The 23,877-nt window shown below is 40.3% G+C and overlaps 1 protein-coding gene and 1 long non-coding RNA gene across 3 annotated transcripts in view; both read left to right on the top strand.

Moving 5' to 3' along the window:
* LOC132678737 (uncharacterized) overlaps window positions 1-23,518 on the top strand; it is a 30,520-nt gene extending 7,002 nt beyond the window's left edge. Inside the window, exon 2 of the long non-coding RNA XR_009609792.2 lies at window positions 17,877-23,518. This is a non-coding gene — a long non-coding RNA (uncharacterized LOC132678737). The remainder of the gene's footprint in view (window positions 1-17,876) is intronic.
* Window positions 1-23,877, top strand: part of SUCLG2 (succinate-CoA ligase GDP-forming subunit beta) — a 273,677-nt gene that overhangs the window by 59,326 nt on the left and 190,474 nt on the right. The window lies entirely within an intron of this gene.

Below are 23,877 nucleotides of genomic sequence, written 5' to 3'. Positions count from 1 at the left end.
TTTAAGTATATGGTGTCATATTTTATATCCCTTTATTTTGTTAAATTTTTGACTGATGTTTTTACAGAAATACTCATTTTTACTCCTTTTGTGTTTCCTACCTTTATACTATCACTTCTGTCTCTCCTTTCCACTCAGTCCCCTTTAATATTTCTTGTAGGGATGGTTTAGTGGTTATGAACTCCTTTAAGTTTTATCTGAGAAATTCTTTACCTCTCTTCCTATTCTGAATGATAGCCTTGCTGGATAGAATATTCTTGGCTGCACATTTTTGCCTTTCAGCACTTTGAATGTACCATGCCACTGCCTTCTAGCTTAGAAAGTTTTTGCTTGAAAAATCTCCTACTATCCTTATGGGTTTTCCCTTGAAAGTTAATGCCTTCTTTGGTCTTGTTGCTTTTAAAATCTTTTCTTTTTCATCATATGTTTTTCAGTTATTATGTGTCCTGGTGTGGATCTGCTTTTGTTGATTTTGATGGAAGTTCTTTGTGCCTCCTGGATCTGGATATCTGTTTCCTCCCCCAGATTAGGGAAGTTTTCAGCTATTATTTCTTCATATAAATTTTCTGCCCCCTTTTCTCTTTCTTCTTTTGGGACTCCTGTAATATGAATATTACTATGTTTAATGGTGTCCCTGGGTTCCCTAAGTCTATTCTTGTTTTGCATAATTCTTTTTTCTCTCTTTTATTCAGCTCGGTTACATTCCATAAGTCTGTCTCCTAGGTCACTAATTCATTCCTCTGATTCTTCTATCCTACTGTTCATTCCTTCAGGTGTGTTTCTCACTGCATTTACTTTTCACCCTTTATCTCTGTTGTTTTTCCTTCTCTATGTGTTAAGGCCCTCATTTATGTCTTCTACAATTTTCTCAAGTCTAATGAGTGTACATATGATCACTCTTATTTCTATATGTTTTGCTTAAATCTCCGCCCATGGCCTTGTCCCAGTCTTTCTTTTGGGATAAATTTCTCTGTCTTCTTATTTCCTCTAAGTTTGTATGCCTCTTTCTGTGTGTGTTAGGAAAGTCAGCTACATCTCCTGTTCTTGAGGGTAATGGCCTTATGAAGACGAGAACCTGTAGCGCCCTGCCATGTCACGTCTCTTGTTCCCAAAGGTTGATGCTTCTGGGAGTGTCTCCAGTGTGTGCTGTGCATGCTGTGCTATTTTGTTCCAGCCACTTTATCCTCTAGTCCAGTTGTTTACAAAGGGCCTGTTTGCCTGATGTGGACAGTGTTGGATCCTTGGCTTAAATGTGGCTTGTTTTAACTAGACGTGCTCTGATCTGCTTGTGAAATGAGACCTCTTGCTGCTGCCACTGGAACCAAGGCTCCACAAACCTCTTTGGTTGGGAGATGTGTTGTGGACAGGAGTTTGGACTACTCTTATCAGGAAGGAGGACTGGGAAGGGCGGTTCCACCAGGATGTGGTGGGGCGGGGCTTGGTGTAAGCAAGCTAGGTAGTAAGTGTCTGAGCTGTGCTGGTTCCCACAGGTGGCCCTGTGCTTATACTGAGGGATGGTGGAGGGAGATGGTTTCCCCCAGTTCCTCTGTTCCTGGAGGGGTTTCTTCACAGGTTCTACCCCTCTGGGACATACTCCAAGATGTGGAAGCCCCAGGTGCTCTTCAGATGGCTGTTTCCATGCTGTATGTCTATGGGGTATTTGCCCTGCCTTTTCTCCATGAGCAACTCCAATGTCCTCTGAGCTCCCCCAGAACTGAGCATGCTGACCTTCAAAATTCCAGACTTCAAGCACTGCTGGCTGCAAGAACCCATGGCCCTCTAAGCCAATTGCTGCCGGCATTCACCCTCCCTGTGGATTCTCCAATGTGCTAGTCTGTCTCTTGGCCCTTTCTGTTACTGTGGCTTTCCCTCCACTGGAATAATGGCCACAATCGGTTTCTCTCCCAAGCTGTCTCCACTCTTCCCATCCTCCTTGATGTAGTCTCCCCTGTACCCTCAGTTGTGGAGTTCGTTTTGCTATTCCTTAGAGTTGGGGAGTATTTAGGATGATATGATAGTTATCTAGTTGTAATCATAGGAGGAGGTGAACCTGGAAACTTCCTACTCCACCACCATCTTCCCTTCCTTCCCCAAATGTTGCCGTTTTTAGTGCTGTGTTGTTACTTTGTTAAGCAAAGAAACAGGTAGAGTAAGGTTAAAAACTTGCCAAAGTTGTATAGCTAATAAATGACAAAGATAGGATTTCTACCAGCCAGATTAGATTTAATCTCCTCCCCAAACGTTTTTCCTCTTTGCTAACCTAATGATGATATTCTTGGGAGATTTTTGTGTGTGAGTCAGCATGTTTAAGATGGAAAATGCATATTAATAAAATTAGAAGATTGAATTAAAACGATGTGGCAGGTTCTAAGGCACAATTTATAGAAACTGTAATCTGCAGACATTTTCTTAATGATTCATTTTGTTGTATCTCTTTGGGCAAAAGAACATTTGCCATATAGTTATGGAAAGCTTGTTCATTTGAACATTTGTTTGAAATGGGTAATGCAAACCTTTTTTTTTGTGAAACACAATTCATAATGATAACATATTGAGTGAAAGCCTCATTTTCTTGTGTAGAAAGTAGACTTATGTCTGATTGAGAGAGTAAATTTGGTTTGGTGAATTAAGTTTTTAATATGTGGATAATATTCATTTCTGAAGCAGTATGTATGAACCACCTTTTGTAATCATACTTTAAGGAGGGCATTGTGTCTCTTGCATACAATTTTCTCAGAAGGTTTAGTAGTCATGCTTTCCTCTGTTGTTAAATTTAATGTATACAATCAATAGTTAATTACAGAATACCTACTGTATGCATAGCTAATCTTTATGTTGCCTTTCAGTTCTCTTTAAAGGTGAATGAAAGAATATGTCTCTCATGTAAATCAAAACCCTGTCTTAAAGGAGTATTTGCATATAACTATAGGTGAAACTACCTTTTAGTTTTAGGAATCTCCATAATTTATTAATTTTTCCAGTCATGTTGATGTGAGACTCTCAACATTTGATTAAGCAAGAAGAGTATAATTCAGAAACTCACAGTTTTATTTTTTGCCAGGAAAGAAATTGAAACATGAATGGAAAAATTAATCTTCTCTGAGCTAATGACATGCATCCTAAAATGGAGATAAGGAGCTTTTATTGAACTTGAATAGCTTTGGATTCCTTTCAGCTACAACATGTTTCCATTTGTCAATATGATAACTTATTCTCTGAGTTTTATATAATCACATCCTATAAAGCTTGGTGAATTACAGCATTAAGGAATTGTATTTTATGTAAAAAGGAAACTGCTGCCCATTGACTACTGATTGACGTATACTATTAACACTGTAGGCAGTTAAATTCATGGCAAACCTCCTCGATTTTGTGGCTTTGTCCTATCACCTTATGTCATTAGGATCTTGCAAAAGATTTTACATCCTGTGTGTTGAAATGATGGTCATGATTGTCTTATAAAGACAGTTGAGGATAGCCTTGATTTCTGTGTATTAAATCTTAATTTTACTTTTGTATCAGCCTTTCATTATTTTGAATCTGGAATCAGGGCAAAGAAGGAAGAGTCCTGGCAAGTGTGGCCCATCAGAGTTGGAGCAGTGTTTGCTTTCTAGGAGTAATGGTGGTGCCTTCACGAGATAGATGGTTTCTGTGATGAGATGTGTTCCTGGCTGTTTTGATGTCTTTTGATGCCTTTCTATTTTTTGAGCCTGATTTTCTCACCTCCTTTGTGCACCTTCCTAATATCTCCTGTAATTTACTTTATGCTTATTTCAACTAGAGTTAATTTTCATTGCTTTCCGCTGAGAACTCTGACTCATCCAGACAACAAAAAGTGCTTAGCATAGGTCCTGAGACATAGTAAATGCTCAATAAATATTTTTACTTAGAAAATTTTCACTTGCTCATGTTTACTTCCAAATGATCCTTAAAGAAACACCTTGATTGACTTTAAAGGCTTTCCTTAACTGTCTTTATGAGTGGATCCCCTTCAACAAGTTGTGTCTTTTAGTATTTTATATGGTACATATTTTCCAAAGAGATCCCCCATTTTATAAAATGTTCCTTTCTATTCTTCCTGAATCTGCAGATATGCATGGGCTTCTCTGGTCATCTCCTTAGAATTTCTCTCTCTCCTTAGAATTCTCTCTAGAATTTTCGCTTCTTTTTCCTAATTGTCCTCTGGTGTTCACTGATAGAAATGGCAGGGGACCTATAGAGTCAGGACAAGATCAAGGCAGGTTGTAGGCAGGCAGGCTTTAGGGAAGTGCACATGTAACTTCCTCTCAGTTTCCTTAGAAACTAATGAGAACAGCACTTTGAAAGTAAATGTCTTAACTTGAATTTCAGTGGTATACTAAAGCAAGGATTAATTATTCTTCTCACATTTTAACCAATAAAAATTGTAGTGGTGACATTAACCTTTGGCCTCTTGCTATGTGCCTGGCATCATGCTGAGCATTCAGTAAGCATTCATGTAATCTTCATTTAAACCAGAGGGAGACGTTTTCCTTTAGGGACTGGTTCTGAATATCACCAGATCTCCACATGCCCATGATTGTGTATCCACGGTAACTGACATAATTTTACTTTCTGTTTTCTCAGTGTGTCATTAATGCAGTTTATTTATCAACTTGTGTTTTAGAGCTACCTCATTGTGAGTAAACAAAGAAGTTATGTTGCCACATGGTCTAATTTTCCAGGACTTTCCTGTGAACTGTTGCTCCCTGGGGTCTTTTAAGTCACCAGAGGGTAGCTTATGGGGTTGTAAATGTAGAACAACTTTGCCTGGGCTAGGTGGGCATAGGGAGTAGCTCTGTATTAACTGTCCAGATAGAGTGGCCTTTTTAATGAACTCTTAAATGTAAACAGACAGGTCTCTTCTGATTATGAAAGTAACATGCTTTATTATTTCGATTTAAAAAAACACAGAAAAGTACAACGAAGTGGAAACCTCCTCAAATCTCATTATCCAGAGGGAATTCCCTTCCTTAACATGAACATATTTCCCTCCATTTTTCTTATGCATTCATTCATCCAGTCAGTCAGCAACATTAATTCCTGTGCACATATGTACATAAACATAATTGAGAGGCAATCTTTGTTTGTAAATTTGGGGAAAATATAATGCATATAGGCTTGTAATTCTGCTTTACAAATTTTGCATCATAAATTAAGCATTACCCAAATATTAATTTTTTTTCAAAAACACTGTTTTAATGGTTGTATGGTAATTCCAGTTTGACTATGTTATTTCTTTTTTTAAACGTTTTTAATGTTTGTTTATTTTTTGAGAGAGACAGAGACAGAGTGTGAGTGGGGGAGGGGCAGGAAGAGAGAGAGGGAGACATAGAATCTGAAGCAGGCTCCAGGCTCCCAGCTGTCAGCACAGAGCCTGATGCGGGGCTTGAACCCACAAACTGTGAGATCATGACCTGAGCTGAAGTCAGACGCCCAACTGACTGAGCCACCCAGGCACCCCTTGGCTATGTTATTTCTTATCATGACTCATTTAGATTTTTTTTCTTGTTTTGGCATATTAGGTAATGCTAGTCTTACAATACATAAACTACCAAATTCCCAGTAGCTTAATATAATAAAGAAGTATTTCAGTTGTTTTAAGTTTATTTATTTAGTTTTGAGAGAGAGAGAGAGAGAATGAGTGGGGAGGGGCAGAGAGGGAATCCCAGACGGCCTCTGCACCATCAGTGTGGAGCCCGACGTGGGGGTCGATCTCATGAACCGCACTGCGAGATCATGACCTGAGCTGAAATCAGGAGTTGGACGCTTAGCCGCCTGAGCCACCAGGAGCTCCTAAAGAGGTATTTCTTAGTCACTTAGAAGCCCGGTGTGGTGTTCTTAGTCTGCCTCCAAGTGCCGACTCACAGATCGAGCTTCCTGTCGTTCCACTCTGCCCCCTTCAACACATGGCTCCCAAACGTGACCTGGCAGTTGTGTTCATCCCAACCACTTAACAGGTGAAGAGAGCACGGAGGATTACCTGTGGACATTTTGCATGGGGCCACATCGCTTCAGCTCACACTCTAATGGCTGAAGCTCCTCAGCTGATCACAGTGAACAAGAGAGACTGGGAGGTTGTCTCAAGGCACACTCAGGAAGAGGAGCAAGTGGGTGTGGTGATAATGTAGTATTCTCTGTAGCATTTAGAATTTGGAGGAAATGGGTCTCTCTGCGTCCTGGCTTAGGCTGAACGTGGACTGTACAGTGAGAACAGACCTCTCCCTCCTGCTGTGTTTTGATTACTTCAGCCACAACTGACTTGACTAGAACATTGAGGATGATGATGCGTACTTCATGGAACGATTCTGATAAAAACACGCAAATGCCTTCTACAAGTGAGGCACTCACCCAATTCCCTTCCTTCTTCTTTTCCTTCTTTTTTGACCCAATCTGAGTGCGTGTTCTGAAGTGTAATAAAAGGAATATAATAATAGTTATTAAAAACATCAACAACAGATGAAAAAAAGGCTCAGTGCTTTTGAAATAACACCCGAATGTTAAACTATATTTAGTGTGCAGCTCGTCAGATGATTTGATAATGAGTATATTACTCATATACTGTTGGTTGGTATTTTCTAGGGAGATGGTGGTATATGAAATCAAAAGTTGAATAATTTTGAAAGAAAATGAAAACCGTTCTTTTTTACACTGTAACAGAATAAATATTACCTAAGGAATTATGCTTTTAAGATGCTACGCTATTCCCCAAGGTGGTTGTTACAGGAGTTGGCAGTGTTTAACAGATGTTCACAAGTCGTACTAAGGCTCCACTTGAGTTTTCTAGGTTACTTACAAAAACATCAGGAAATGAATTGAGAAAGTTAAAAAAAAACCTTGCTTGATTTACCTTAGGAGGAAAACCAGATGAGTAAACAAGCTACCTCAATTATGTATTTTTTTTTTTGTTTTTACTTTCATTCAACCTGGAACACGCTAAGGGATGTGTGAGTCTGTTGTTCTCTCAAATTAAATGTGGGCCAAGTATTAGAATATTTTTTGTCTTCAAGGCTTTTATTTGAGCAAAGATACTAGTCACTTCAGTATGGGGAGAAAGAAGCAGATGGGGTGTGGATAACAGGGGAGAAATCACAGTGCTGGAAGTATTTGATATGCAAAACTCCCAACTGTTCCCAGTCTTCAGGTGCTAGATGTAGCACTGAAGAACAGCTTCACATAAATGTATATTTTCTTTATAAATAAACTACACGTGAGCATCGTAAACATGAGAACATCTAGATCCCTTCATGACTTTCCTCTTGCTTGGAATTCCTTACTGCTCTAATGTCCTCAGTGGATTCAGGTTAAACTCACATGGCCGCTTGTGCATGACGTACTCATGATCTGTCTCTCCCCCACTGTCTCCCTCTGTGTGCTTATTTTCTGTTGTGTGGTCACATCGCTTTCTTTCTTGCCTTTGTTCATGTTCCTTCCTCCCCAGAGTACCTTCTAACCCAGTGGAGATCACTGTGGAGTTGGTCTTAAATTCATATCCTGAGCCTGCCCCATGCTAGCTGTGTGACCCTAGGTGAGTGACCTAACTTGTAGAATTCTCAGTTTCCCCATCTGTAAAATGGGTTTAGTAATAATACTTGCTTCCTGGGTTTAGCAATAATACTTGCTTCCTAGGATAGCTATGAAAGTGAAATGAAGACGTGTGTATAAGGTATAGATAGCAGAGTCTCAGTAGCGGGTAGCTGGGATCATTGTCATTGTTATTATCTCCCATTCATCTTGGTCCAGCTTAACTGTCACCTCTCATGGATACCTTCTGGGAGGTGTGTGGTGGTGTTTAAGTTGGTGGACTCTGGAGTCCACAGCCTTGGTTTCAGGCCTTGCTGTACCCCCTTACTAGCTGCATTTTAACTCCTGTAGGAGTTAAATGCCACTTCCTCATCTGTAAAATATGGGGCATCAGTACTATGGGATTGGTTGGGGAAATGTCCTAGGTCTTATTACAGTGTCTGGCTCAGAAGAAACATGGGTAGATGTTGTCATAATATATATTTATATATTTGAATTGAGATATAATTGACATGACATACTAGTTTCACGTAATGATTCAATATGTGTATATATTGGGAATGATCACTACATTCAATCTAGTTAGCATCTATCACCAATCTAGTTAGCATCTATCACCACATATAATTAGAAGCTTTTTTTGTTTTCTTGTGAAGAGAACTTTGAAGATCTCCTTTCTTACCAACTTCCAAATATACAGTACAGTATTTTTGACTATAGTCACTGTGCTGTGCATTATGTTCACGTGGCTTATTTAGTTATTATTTATGTATTTATATTTTATTTTAGAGAGAGAGAGAGAGTGCATGCAGGGGAGAGGGGCAGAGGGAGGAGAGAAAGAATGTTAAGCAGGCTTCATACTCAACACCGAGCCTGTCACGGGGCTCTGTCTCACGACTGTGAGATCATGACCTGAGCTGGAATTAGGAGTCAGATGCTTAACTGACTGAGTCACCCAGGTGCCCCTTATTTATTTTATAACTGGCAGTTTGTACCTTTTGACCCCCTTTACCTATTTCACCCACCCTGCACCCCTTGCCTCTGGAAACCACCAATCTGTTCTCTGTTTCTGTAAGTTTTTTTTTTTTTTCTGTAAGTTTGTTGTTTTTTTAGATCCCACACATAAGTGAGATCATACGGAATTTGTCTTTCTCTGTTTTGACTTATTTCATGTAGCCTAATCCCTTCAAAGCCCATCCATTTTGTTGCAAATGGCAGGACTTCCTTCCGTTTTATGGCTAAATAGTATTCCAGAGAGAGAGAGAGAGAGAGAGAATGTGTATGGTTATACATCTTTATTCATCCATTGACAGACACTCAGGTTGTTTTCATGTCTTGGCTATTGTAAATAATGCTGCAATAAATGTCAGGGTGCAGATACCTTTTCAAGTTAGTGTTTTCGTTTCCTTCGTACAATTATACACAAGTGGGATTCCTGGATCCTAGGATAGTTCTATTTTTAATTCTTTGAGGAGCCTCTATACTGTTTTCCATCGTCGCTACACCAATTTATGTTCTCACCAACAGGGCAGTTGTTGGCATATTGCCGTGGTTTTTGCTGTTACAGTAAGTGTTGTGCTCCACGTGTGTGCACACAGTGGGGGCAGCAGCTGCAATTTAACCCGAGGGGTCTATATCCCAGAAGAAGCACACTCTTCATGAGATAGTTGTGATCTGACCTCCCACACAATGCTTTGTATGTGAGAAATAGATTATATGTGTTCCCATAAACCAAGACAGGAGGTTTCAAGAATTATCTTCCTAAAATTTTCATACATGTCTCTAAGCATAGATGACTATCTCTATTAACTTTGCCTGGGACCGACGTGGATACATCTGTTATTCCAGAACTGTTATTAATAGCAATTCCATTCACTCTCAAAACTGTCTCCCATTTAAACAATGAAGTATGTGCTCACCTTACTCGAAGAGTAACTTTAAGGATGACTTTTTGATTACAACTGTCTTCAATATGAAGCCTGTTCAGTAGGACAGAATATGACAGCTTTGAGTATTACCCCATTAGTTCACTCAGCTTTTAAGTGAAAGACAAACAGGCAATGAATAGGCCTTCCTGACACTATTAGGGATGAATGCAGGCGCAGGGGTATAAAACACTTGGGTCGGACAAAGCTTGTGCCTCTGTTCCAGGGCTAAGGCTGTTTCCCATTCATTTTTGCATGCCTGGTACCTGAAATGTAGTATGCATTCCATAAATGGTTATGGATTGGAAAAATCAATGAGAATAGATAGCCTAAAGAACCTTCCATCTAGGTTAACGCTTGCCAAGAGGGACTTTTCTGATGCACACACCCAGCAGGTTTTCTTTACTGCCATTGGGCCATGTCCTTAAGCTCGGTAGGAAGAAGGCAAAACTTAGGGACTAGCAGCCCCATGGGCTGTGGCAGGAAGGTGGAAGCCATCAACAGAGAAATCAGCTAGGTAATTACTGACGGGAAAGAGAAGCATGCTGCCCGAAAGAAGTGTACGTGGCCACCTTCCGTGATAGGATTCTATGGACAACCCCTCAAAGAGATACTACTTTGAGTATACCCCAGATTGTTTTTTTTTTCCTTTGTAGCTTGGTAAACTTTTGGGTACCCAGTCAGAATTCAACAGACTACGGAGTTTAGATACTCACCAGCCAAACTCTTGAGAGTGATGTGTAAGCCAGAATGCCGTTGGGCCCTTTTACAAAATGCAGTGTTTTCCTTCTGACTGGGATATTCATAGCTACCACCCTAATTGATGTCTTAGAAGGCAGATTTATGTTGTTTTACCTGTACCTGGGATTTTTTTTCCCCTTCCCAAGCAGAAGAGCACACTTCAGCAGAAGCTGAGGCTTTCAGAATACTCACGCACTCAGCAAATATTTATTGGACGCATGTGTTAAGTGGTTGGACATATAGTGGCTAACATTGTCTTGAGAACTTGATGTATGTTTAATAAATGCGGTTAAGTGCTTTGCTTGTTTTGTCTCAAAATCCTCATAAGATTTTACGGAGGTAAGCCATCATCTTGTTTGTAGAAGAATCCTAAGAGGTCCAGGCAGGCTGGACTCTGAGGCTGCGCTTTTAATAGGTATAATAATATGCTGTACAAATTCCAGAAAAAAATAGAGCTCTTCTGAGTGACAGAAAAGCAAAGACAAAGGCTTTTACTTCGGCATCCAAAGCCAAGGGACCAAGGCCTCTAGTGTCCATAGCCCTGCCGAGGAAGCTGCTTTCCTGGGACTCTGATGCACGTCTGCACACCCTCTTGCTTCCCACAGTTTAGTCCAAAACACTCTCGACTGGACAGGCACCCACCAAAGCCCTCCCTTCCTGCTTGAGGCCTGTCTGACATCCTGTCTCTTGGATCTCTTGATGTTGTTAATCGAAACTCTCAAGAGTCCTGGTGTCTCCCCTTCCCCAGCAGTGAATACTGCAAGCAGCACCCATTAGCTGAACAAGGATTTCAGTCTGTTGTGTTTCACATCACAAAGATATTCTCAATATAGAAACATCCGCTGTCATGATTCATTGCCTTTGAACTTCACAGTGGGTTAGAGTTTAAAGGGGTCTTTGGTGAACGTTGAAGTCCCTGAAGAAGGTGGATTGCTAAGATTTTCTACTTGGCCAATAGTATGGAACTCCAACTAATGATAGAGAATGATACTTTCATTGTTTCATTTTTAACGTCTGTGGCTGAAAGGCTTGTGCATCCATAATAGGCCAAGCAACTTTTTATTTGTTCAGCTTCCTTTGATTTAACCAGAGTAGTTTTGGTGATGGTTGTGGCCCAGGTGTGTGTGTGTGTGTGTGTGTGTGTGTGGAGGGTACTGTTATAGAACTTTGATATTGAGTACTGTTCATTTGGAAAGAGTGATACAATTAAAAGTCTTGTGTGGTTCTCTCTGGTTTTTATAAACTTCAGTTCAGCTAACTTTTTTTTCCCTCTTAAATCCCTTATGAACTTTTAATTTAAAACTGTATCAGTGATTGATAAACATCATCTGTAGCTCTACTATCTTATTGATTTTCACTTTCTGTTTTCAATAATAAAAATCTTTTACGCCTAAGACCAGGAGGGTATCAGATTAACAGACTTCCTGGACCATTGGGCAACATTCAATTGATATTCAGTAACTTACTGAGAAAATAGTTTGTATAAGTGAAGTTAGTGGGGATACAGAGAATAAACAAACAAATTAGCAAACAATTTACAGATTGTGAGGAGTTCTGTGACAGAAACAAACAAGTGGTCAAGTCATGAAGGACTGAGGATGGTCAGGGAAGTCTTTGAGGAGATGATTTTAAGTCCATAAGTAAGGATGGAAGCAACCAGTCGTGAGAAGAATGGGGAGTAAGGTGTTCCATGCAGAAGTGACGGATAAGGCCGAGATCCTGAGTCGAACAGCTTTGTTAGTTTGAACACAGACCTGTGAGATTGATGTTTAGAGAAGGGCAGTGGGTGAGATCTGAGAGGTAGGTTTTTGTTAAGTGTCGGTAAGTAATTTGGATTTTATTCTAAGTGAAATGGGGAGCTGTGGAGAGAATTTTATTGAATCCTTATCAGTTGGGCATCTCAACAATGCTAGATACCAAGCCACCACAAGACTCACTGAGCCATTTGTTCTGCTCACAGGTCTTCATATTGGTTTAGCAGTGATTCCCACTCCAGGTGTTTCTCAGCTCCCTTGGAACAGCAGGCTAACAACCAGATCTCCACAGGGGAGTGGCCAATGTCACGAGAGCAAGCCTGACCACAAACATGTTTCAAGCCTCTGCTTGCATCACATCTGCTAACATCCCACTAGTTGAGCCCAAAGTCAAAGGACCAGGGCCTGTAGTAGAAGGAGCCCTAAAGGGCCCACGGTAATGGGTGTGGATCCAGGGAAGGGGAAAGAGTGGGGGTCATGATTCATTCATGCACAACAATGACTTGATGTTACCTATTGTATAAAATGTTCACCATAGACTGGAGTGACCAACTGTCCTGGATTGCCTGGTAACGAGAGGGTTCCTATGATAGGGGACTTCCATTGATAAAACCGAGAAAATCCGAGGCAGACTGTCCTGAGCTGTTTCCTATTCTGGATTGTCCTGTGAGGAATGGATTAACAGGGCTGTAGGAAGAGGTAGACTGTTCTGCTGGTCATTCAAGTGAGAGAAGATGGCAGTTTGGAGGATGAGGGTGACAGAGGAGGTAGAGAGAAGAGGATGTCTTTGAGATATATTTTGGAGGTAGAGCTCATGGGACTTGTTGTATGGGATGTGGTAGACAAAGGAGTTGAGGATGTGTGAGACCAGCTGAATATGCTGTTGGCTGGAGCATGATGATCTGAATATCCCATAGAGGAGAATAACAAATCTTAATAATCATTGCAAGAATATTACAATAAACCGGTACTTGCAAATACATTCTGTATTGTCATCACACAAGATGTTATTTCTCTTTCAAACCACGCCAAAGAAATCAGTGGAATAAATGTGGAGTGTGCTGTGCAGTGACCCAATCCTATAATAATGTCAACAGGTTGTATCAGAGAAATTATAAAAAAAACCCAAAACCAACCAACCAACAAACACAAAAAAAGCAAATCTTCCTAATAGCCAGCATCAGCCACCTCAGTTCACCATAGCACTTTGTTTATACAGTGAAAACCGTTGAGGGGCACCTGGGTGGCTCATTCAGTTAAGCATCCTGATTTTGGCTCAGGTCATGATCTCACAGTTCATGTGTTCGAGCCTTATATCAGGCTCTGTGCTTTCTCACCTCTCTTCTGCCTCTCCCCCACTCGTTCTTTCTCTTGCTCTTTGAAAATAAAACTCGGGGCGCCTGCGTGGCTCAGTCGGTTAAGCATCCGACTTTGGCTCAGGTCATGATCTTGCAGTTTGTGAGCTCGAGCTCCGTGTTGGGCTCTGTGCTGACAGCTCAGAGCCTGGAGCCTGCCTGCTTCAGATTCTGTGTCTCACTCTCTCTCTCTCCTCCTCCCTTGCTCATGCTCTGTCTCTCTCTGTCTCAAAAATAAATAAAAATATTATTAAAAAAAGAAAATAAAAACAAAAAACAGTTGATATTGGAAAATGGCTCCTGTTGTTTTTGTTTTGATTTGCCGAGGGCTGTACCCATCATGATTTACACTTACATTTATATCATGTTTCCTAAATGGTATCTTGGGTGACTGTACATGGGAAGAATATTTGAATAAGATTCAGAAAGTCTGAATTCGAGTAGTGGCTTTCGTATTCAGTCATCCCCTCCCCTCCTTTTTAAGGGGGAGAGCAATATGTATGCTTGTGATTGTATATTGCCGACTCCTTTTCCTCACCTGTTTAGTTTAATATCTTGAATGACAAGGAGGACCTGTTCCCCCGGACCATTTGGGGAATACTGGGTGAAATTAACATTGAATTAACTCTAGTTTACATGTGGACAATGCCACAATACTTTTGTGACTCTGAATAACTTGTTTGGCATATTCGGGTTCAGTTTCTTCCTCTGTGGACAGAGAATAACTGGGAAGTTCTGAGGATAATATGAGAGAACGTATATGATGGTACTCTGTGAGGTCCTGTCAGTAAGGTCCTTTTCCTCCTCCCCTGGGACAGTGAGTTTCCAGATGTGGACTCAGGTCATCCACCATGCCTTGCACTCTTGTATGTGGTAGTGATAAACACATGTGTGTGGAAGGCATGGCAGATAAAGTGTCCATTTTCTAATAATTATTCTTGATTCTGTCACTTAACTCTGTAGACTGTTAGCTTTCTTGTGAAGCCATACCTCCTGGGTTTTTCTTCTAATTTGTTGGCATGAGATCGAGGGCAGGTTACTTAACCCCTCCTGACTTAGTCTCCCCATCTAAAAAGGCACTAATACTATTTCGAGCATTAGAGATTTGCTGTGCGTCTCTTTATTATGTTAATTGTAATAACTTGTTGTCTTAACACAGCCGAATCAGTGCATGAAAATTAAAACCACTCAATGAATTTAAGCCTTCTTAATTATTATTGCTGTTATTATTTATAGTAGGTTTTCTGCTAAATTTACCTGATTTTTAGTCTTGAACAGTGAGCTAAAAATACCTAGTTATTTAGAAAATTGAAATGCTTATGTTGTGATAATCTTCTAACGGGTACTTTGATGTAGATTTTCATTATTTATTTTTTGGCAGTTTGTGATTTTTCTAATAGCAGTTAGTGTACTCCATTTGATGAGTTTAATGCCTTTTATAAAATGGTTTTGATCATCTAAAATGCAGCCCTTTTGAACCTCAGTCCACTGACATCTTTTTCCATTTTTCCTTGTCCTATATTTGCCAGAGTTTGTTTTAACTTTTACTGCATTCTGGCCAGCTTACTTTTGTGCTTTCTTTTAAGTTTTTGAGTTAATCTTTATTTATCCTAGCTTCTTTATATGTTCTGTTTGTGCTCTTGACTTACTAAATCTCTGAGATCATCCTTTCTCTGGGGTGGGAGGAGAGGCTTCTGGACAGATAGCCTGGTAGATCTAAAACATTCCAAAGGGTGTATTTCACTTTCAGTTCATTCTAACAACTGATTAGAGATCAATAAATGCACAGCACTTGTGTATATTATGTGCTTTTCCTGGAAAACAGGTCTGTGTTCAGTGGGCTAAATAGTAGGAGAGGCATTTTTCAGTTGGCATGCCTGTATTATACCTATAAATAACTATAAATGATTCTAGACATTAAAAATTTTTTTTTAATGTTTACTTTTATTTTTGAGAGAGAGACAGAGCACGAGTGGGGAACGGGCAGAGAGAGAGGGAGACACGGAATCTGAAGCAGGCCCCAGGCTCTGAGCTGTCAGCACAGAGCCCGATGCTGGGCTCGAACCACAAACTGAAAGATCATGACCTGAGCGGAAGTTGGACGCCTAACCAACTGAGCCACCCCAGCTGCCCCAAGACGTTTTGTTTTTTTTTTTTCTTTCTTTTTCTTTTTTTAAGACAGTTCTCTCTCTTGTTTGATGTCTAAACTCTTAGGCAATTTGATATCTTTTTCCTTCTGGAAGGATGTGAAACTTTGCAGTTTAGAGACATAATTTTATGAGTATCTAATACTCTGAACAAAAAAATGAAATCAAAAGCAAAATTCCATCTACTTTGAAAGTTTCTCAAAAGCCAAGGTGGCTCTGAGATCAGCAGTGGAAATTGTCATTGTCCTCACTTGCCAGAATATATAGGGAGGCATGTGGGAAAGAACACAATACAAATATTTTTAAATTATGCTTTCTATAGACTTTTATGTATGATCTCATTTGTTCTTTACATAATATGAGGTGTTGGCAGAATAGGAATTACTTCTCTTTCTCTAGTGAGGAAACAGGCTCAGAGAACTCAAGGGACAGGATCAAGGACCAACAAGCCCACCCCCAACATTTGTAGGACTCAGGCAAGAGTACAAATAGAGGCTTGTCTCCCATTTGTTCCAAATACAGTGTTATAAACCAAGCTAACATTCGATCAAATGGACTAAAATATGTCCACAATAGAATAAAATATCTTACTTTGGCAAACACACCTTCCTAATGACTTGGAAGGCCTGATCTAAAATTCCCATTACTGGACTTCATGGAGTTCCCTGTGAGAATGTGCAGCATATGGATTACCTGCCTGGCCTGTGCTTCTTCCTGTCACCCCAGGGCCATCCAGTATTGTGAGATGCCTCATGTACATTCATGTGTAGATCCATCCACATCTCCTGTAGATAGCCACCCCTTGGCCAGACCTTCAGCCTGGGAGTATCCATAGGGGGTGCCATGTTCTTCCCCTGGAAGACCAGATCCTGAGATGAGGCCCACCTTGGGAGACCATTTGGGCAGAAACTTCAACAGAATAGGCTCTGGGTATGTTCTGTTGGCTTCATGACTTCTCACCCCTTCTTAAGTCTGATTCTGAGGCCAGTAGAGGGGTATCCAAGAAACAGGTTGAATTCAAATGGATTGTTTGGCCATTTCGAGTCAGTGTGGTGAAAAACAAAGTTTCTTCCTGATGTATTTGTTAGGTGCAGCTACTTGGTGCTGCAGAGATAGCTATGAATAAGACATCTCTCTGGAAGACCTTTAAATTCTGGTGGGAGGAGATAGAAAGTAAGTGTGTAAATAATTAGAAAATATGTCCCGAGGGTATCAGTGCTGTGAAGAAAATAAAAGAGGGTAGCAGGCTAGAGATTGAAGGGTAGGAGCAAGGTTGATGGTCAAGGAAGGCTTTTCTGTGGAAGTGATGCTTGTGATATGAGTGCTGAACGGCTACAAAGAAGACCTTAGGGAGGGGTGCCACAAGCAGCTGGGTAACATAGGTGATGGCCATGAGCTTGGTGGCTTTCTCGAAGGACAGAGAGATGACCATGGAGGCTTGAGTAAAGCTGGTTGGGAGTGGAAGGAGATGAGGTTGGAGAAAAAGAAGCATCTAGGAGGCCAGTGGGACGTTGTTGGCCCTGTAAGGGGTTTGAATTTGTTCCCATAGGATCCTTTAGAAGCAGGGGAGTGATAGTAAAACTTCCTGATGCAGTTCACTACCTCACAGTTAACTCGAAGTGGCCTGTCAACATTTTAATTATTTTGCCAATCTTAAATGGATCCCCCTGCCGTACAAATCCTCCTCCTCTAACAATAGTTGAGTGTCACAGATATATTTTGTGGACATTTCAAAGACTTAAGCATTGGTGCTCCTACAAGTATTGTGAAAAAAGTGGCCATACATTTAGCTATCAAGTTTCATGTCTTTTGCTAAAAATATAGAACCAGGAGAGCTCTGAGCATAAATACAGGCATGCTCGTGGTGTTGGTTATTTCATAACTGTTCTTAGGTGCCAAATGTCTTCATCTTCATGCGATTTATAGTAATGTAAGTAATGTGTTGGGGACTAACAAATCAAAATCTCATTTCAGATGTGTGACATTAGTGTTGTGTTGACTTATTGTTTCATGTGTTAGATTTCTGATAAAATTTCTAAAACACCTTCTTGAAAGGAGTAACAGGTAGAAACCATTGTGATGATCAGATACTCATCTGTGTGTACTTTGTCATTGATAAGAGATGACTAATAGGTTCTTAATTGGGAGGTATAGCATGTCACAGTGCCCCGGTTTAGGCATACCCAGCAATTTAAAGTCTTTTGATAGCAAAGCATTGAGAAATAGCTTGATGTTTGTTAAGAGAAAACAAACAGACCAATTTTAGTTTTTATTTATCATAATGGTGTTATTTTACTCTTGAAGTTGTTTCCTCAGCCATAACCAGATGTGTAACATAGACGCAGCTGCATGAAATTTTCATTTTTATGTATAATATTGGAAATCTCAGACAAGCTTTCTTCTGTGTTCTAGAAAATGAAATGATCTTTTCCTAGTCTGAGCAGCTGTGTAAAACAGAATAACATCTTCTCCTGTCTCCAAGTGACCATCTGTTTTTATGGGATTTGACAGGTAATTTATTAATTTTAAGAGGTTTGTTTTAGTGAAATGTTGGCAAATATGCTTGTAGCAGACTTTTTGGTAAATACTATAAAGCTCTAGAACTTTTTAGGGCCTTCCTAAATAAAAGTCTGGTGGAATCTGTAAGAATCCTTTTTTCTTACATGTTTTGAATAGTTCGCTAAAGATATTTGCCAAAGAACTATAGAACAGGGACTCCTGGCATCAGTGGGATGTTTGACTGTCATTCATTTTGGTTATGGCCAGATTTAGAAATATTAACTGTTCAGTTAAGAAAGGGTTTATTGATATGTTTCTTTCATTGCCATCTCATGTTGTTTCTTTTGTCTTTCTCGTACAAAAATTAAACCTAAAAAAATAAGTGGTTAGTTGCTTTTCAAGCTCTGTCATCCTCCATTGCAGCTGTCATTGTACTTTGCTAGGGTCCTCCTGGCATCTCCTCACATCTTGCAAGAGATGTCAGCTTTTTTTCATGTTCATCTGTCACTTTTAAGGTGTCACCGAATTACCCAGGCTGAATGCAAAACGATAAGAAACGCCACAGTTATTATGCTGACTGCAGACAGTGTGGGAATTCTTTATGATAGGCCCTTACTCATGTCTTAATATTTTATTTATTCCAATGTGCTTAGCAAGCCAGCCTGGCCTTGTTTTTCTCCAGGTAGATCGGATGGCTGGAAACAGTCCTCCCTATTTTCATTTGGGAAGCTTAAATATTTTTAAGATGAGTGATAATACTAGGTGAATAGAGTCGAGCTTCATTAGTCTCTCTCTGCCTCTCAGTCATCAGCTGATGCTAGAAGACTTAATCATTTTTAGCTCAGTTCCCCAGTCGGCAAAATGAGGTTTATGACATTTTCTTCACTACTTCACTGGAATGGCACTAGAAAAATGAATGCATGTGGTGACTCTTTATTGGATGGCATTTGCTGAGTGTGGCTTTTCAGAGTTTGACTTGATTAATTTAAAAATGGTATTAATTACTGTGTATAATGTGGCTCTCTGATAGTGATGATGAGGATGATGATGGTGGTGTTGGTGAATGAGCAGTAATAATGGTAGTAAATGGGAGGCAGCTTAGAGTAGTGATTAAGCCAGTAGACTTTGTACCCAGACTGTGTTGCTTCAGACCCCTCTCCTGTCATTTACTAGTTGTGCGTGGCCTTGAGCAAGTTACTTAAACCTGAGTGTTGTAATGTCAGATTTGGGATCTGAACCTGTGCCTGTCCTCACCTGTGTTTCTAATCATCATACTGTGTTGCCATCATAACTTAAACACAAAAAGCTTAAAAGTATTTTGAAAAATACTCCACTGGGGTCCTAGAGGTCAGACCGATTGGGGAAGGTAGATTAACTGACTGCCTGGGGACTGAGATTGGCATATTGGAATCTGATACAAAGCTTGCTTGTTTCTGATGTCTCAAAATCAATAGATTTCATTATTATTAAAAGCTCCCTTTTTTTAAATAAGGGAATTCATTTGCAAAAAGAATTTGGTCCCGTGCACTTAGGCTTTCAGAGTTTCACTAGCACTATTCTCTGAACTCTGAAGTTTCTGTACTGTGAATTGGGTGATGAGAGCTTTGGCCATAGTAAGAAGGAAAGAGCCTCTCCTGATGGTCAGTAGCCCCAGCCTGTAAGGAAGCCTTGAGCATTACAAGTTGTACTGTCTATCCTTGTGTGTGTGTGTGTGTGTGTGTGTGTGTGTGTGTGTGTGTGAGAGAGAGCGAGAGAGAGAGAGAGAGAGAGGGAGGGAGGGAGGGAAAAGAAAGCCTGGTTTTTTAAAAAGTGGAAATAATGGTTTCTTTTGGAATTAAATTGCAATTTATTTCACTGCATGAGTGGTTCTGATAAAGTGGAGGTGGTGACCTTTTGTTCATTTAGGATATAGGTTGGTTGATGTTGGCATTATTTTGCAAATGTTGAGGATAATCTATCTTGGAAATAATTGAAATAAACCAGTACTCATATTGGACAGGGGAGCAAGAGTGGCAGCAGGGAGAAAGCATTTCAGCGTGGCAGTGATTTGTGCATTCCTGATGTAGTCAGCTATTATATTCTAGCAGCTTATTGGCATCCAGTGGCAGCTGGAGACAGATGATGGAGTAGCCCTGTTCTGAAGAATGTCCTTTGCCTGCTCTCTAAGTATCACAGTGCTCAACTTGCACTGATTTTCACAGTGTGATCATTTTTCATTATACATTCCTTTGCCCTGTAGGAGAGCAAAGAGAAGCAGAGGGAAGCAGTGAGTGTCCTCCTGTTCCTTCCATGGTCAAGACCATGTTAATTGAGAACGGATTCAAGAGAGAGCTGGATCTAAAGCCGCCTTGACAGGTTAATTCAGAGGATTGAGTTGATAGGATACATTGAAAGGCCCTGAGGCAGGAATGTGTGTAGAGTAATCAGTACGGAGGTAAGGAAGTCAGTATGGGAGGAATGGGCTAAAGGAAAGAAAGCCCAGTAGGAAATGAGGTCACTTTGAGGTGCTGGGAATGCAAGTCATATAGGACCTTGTAAACAGTTGGAGGGATGCTGACTTTCAATTTGCATGAAAGAGGAACCACTTTGCAATGGTTTTATTTATTCTTAAATTTTCTAACAAGTTTATTGAGTCATATAAAATTCACCCATTTCAAGTGTATAGTTCAGTGTCTTTTAGTAATAAAATTTATCAAGTTATGCAACCTTCACCGCAGGCTGATTTTGGAATGTTTTCATCCTCCAATAAAATCCCTAATGTCAGGGCACCTGGATGGCCCAATCACTTAAGAGTTCAACTCTTATTATCGGCTCAGGTCAGTATGGATTCTCCCTCTTCCCCTCTCTCTGCCCCTACCCTGCTTGCCCTCTCTCTGTCTCAAAATAAATAAACATTAAAAAAAAAATCCTCTCGTCTAATTACTGTTAACCCTGTTCCTATTCCTGGCCATAGACACCCATTAATTTCCTTTTGTCCGTATAGATTTGCTTTTTATGTAAATTGAGTCATTCAACATATGTAGTCTCATTTCTTCTTTCACATAGTATAATGTTTTCAAGGTTCATTCATGTTGTTGAATATATTAGTGGTTTGTTCTTTGTGTTAATGAATAGTGTTCCATCATATAGATGTATATCACATTTTGTCTATCCACTTACCAGCTAGTGGGCAATATAGGTCGTTTGGAATTTTTACTTGTGATTAATGCTGCTAGGAACGTGTATGTGCAAATCTTTGTGTGGATATATCTTTAATTCTCTTGGGTAGTATGGTAGGCAGAATTTTGGCCCCATGACCTTCCCTTCTAGTAGTGCACTGGGATTTTGTGACATTACGTGGCAAAAGGGACTTTGCAGGTATAATTAAGGTTACTAATCAATTGACCCTAAGATTAGGGGAGTATTCTGGATTAACTTGATAGACCCCGTGTGATCACATGGTCCCTTATAAGCAGAAGTGGAGGACAGAAGAAGAGTTCAGAGAGACATAGCAGAAGTCAGAGAGATTTGAAGCATGAGAAGGACTTGATATACTGTTTTGACTTGAAGATAAAGAACCGTTTGTTAAGGAAATGGAAACCTCAGTCCATCAGGTGTAAGGAACTGAATTCTGCCAGTAACCAGTGAGCTTGGAAGATGACCCTCCTGAGCCCCAAATATGTATTACAGAATTGACTAGTTCATTGATTTTAGCCCAGGGAGCTCCTGAGCAGAGAATCCAGTCAAATGGTGCCAGACCTCAGCCCTACACTGAGTTTGCCATAATCTGTTACAACAGCAAATGAAAACTGATCGAGTAGATCCCTAGGGTAGAGTTACTGGGTAATATGATAAGTTTCTGCTTGAAGAAACTTTGCAGTTGTTTTGAGCAGAGGAGTGACATGATATTTTGAAAGGATCCCTTACCTGTGCTGGAACAAGCCTGTTGAGGAGCCAAGGGCAGAAGTAGGGAGAACAGTCAGGAGGCAAGACAAGCAATGATGGCAGCTTTGACCAAAGTCGCTGTGCCCGAGTTGGAATTGGGACAGAGATATGGGTGACAGAGGCATTTGGAGTCGATTTGGCCTTCTGGGGGTGGTGGCATGGTGGGAGGTGCCATGAAGAGGGATAATGGTAGCACCCATGAACACTTGTTGATTGAACATCCCGGGACCACTGGTCAGTCTCAGACGGAGTCTGAATTCTCAGAGGAAGAGGGAGGCGTGCAATGGACTCAGAGGTAGAAGAAGGGTGCTGTAAGATATTTTCCCTTTCATCATTGCTTATAAATAAACACCCCCATTCACTACCCTGAGACCATCGAGTTACTGGTGAAGGTGATGGAAGTTTGACAGAGGAAAATGAACATCAAAATCATTGGATATGAAGAACTGTCTCATAGGAGAAGAATAAGTATCATGTACTAAAAGGTGGTTTTGAGGGTGTGGAATGCCATTCCACAAAATGTATGTGTGCTGTCTCGATATGTCATGCACATTGCAAAATGTCTCTAGTACTTACTATCAAGTGTTAGGTGCAAAAATTTCAAAGCACATACTTAGCTTGATTGACCTGAGAGATAAGCAGACTTGCTAAGTTGGTTTCCTAATTAAACACTTAGTGTTTAATTCTCCAAGTATTTTGTGACGAATTCATGACTTGCTCATTCACTGTTTGGACGATGTAAATGCATGTGTGACAGACAACCATACTGGTACGAGTGATCTTTACCTGACTGAACCCATATCTTAAACACCTTTGGGTCTTTGCATACACATCATTCTTCTTTTCCTTTGGTACTTAGTGCTCAAGTCACTTCTTAGGCTATACTACAAGAAACTTTTCTGACCTTCAAATTAGGTGTCCCTTTGAGATGCTGCCACTCCTGGCACTTTGCTCATTTTATACTGTTTTGTCTTTGTCTGCTTCTCATCCATCTCTCTAAATTGATTTTTGAGTTCCAAAAGTTCAGGGCTCAGTATTCACCATTGCATCCCTGGTGCAAAGAACCTGACACAGGAAGTCCTTGGTAAATATTGGTTGCATTAAAGCAAAGAATCACTTTATTGCGTGCCTGTCTCTTTTAAGAAAATATTGAACATTTAATCTCAGGGAAAAAAGAAATGTCCTGGTAAAGTAAGTTTGTGATTGACAGACTTTGCAATCCTTCTGACAAACAGATGTGGCAGAAGAGAGTACATTATGTTGACTACAGACATGTGTGTGCCGTATCTGGTTGTTGAGATCCTTTTCAGCCTAAAGGAAACAGCCATGTAGTAAACACTTTTGGTCTCGTGCCTTATTAAGTTGGCTCCATCTTTGGAGTCTGCTTTTGAGAAAAGACTGCCATGAGAAGTCTTAAGAACCAGCATTGGTTGCATGCCTTAGTAACTTCCCCGGATCACTGCACAGAGATATGTGTGTGAGAAATGTGTTTATCAGGACAGTGACTGGACAGCCAAGTATTTAAAGGATAAAGTTCTCTTCAGAGGAAGTTAGCACAGTTTACTGTACAGGGTATCATGGAGGCAGAAAAAAAACCCTTGATTTCAGGAACATATACTCAACCAAATGCATGGGTTCTCATTTTCAGAGGGTCTTGCCCAGGCTCCCTGTTCGGACACTCACAGGTTCCTGCAAACAATTCAATTTTATTTGACATTTATTGGGTTACACTTGACATTTCCAAGTGCAGTAGATATATTTTTTTTCTTTCTGGCAACTCAGTTGTGAAATTATGATTGACACTCTATAATGTTCAACTGGATTGTGTTCAAAACTGACCAATGGTAGGTTTTAGAAGATGAACCAGTTCCAAGTTTTGTGACCCATGGATAACATTCTCCCCTGTGGAAGTCGTGATAATATCAGTAGTTAATCAAGGAAACGTGTCCACTGGTGGTCTCAGGATTCATTTCAGACTCAGAGCTTTGGC

This window comes from Panthera onca, chromosome A2 (assembly GCF_046562875.1).
Source record: "Panthera onca isolate mPanOnc1 chromosome A2, mPanOnc1 haplotype 2, whole genome shotgun sequence".
Lineage (NCBI taxonomy): Eukaryota > Metazoa > Chordata > Mammalia > Carnivora > Felidae > Panthera > Panthera onca.
Note: the sequence above shows the minus strand (reverse complement) of the source record. Positions and strands in the feature narration are given on the sequence as shown.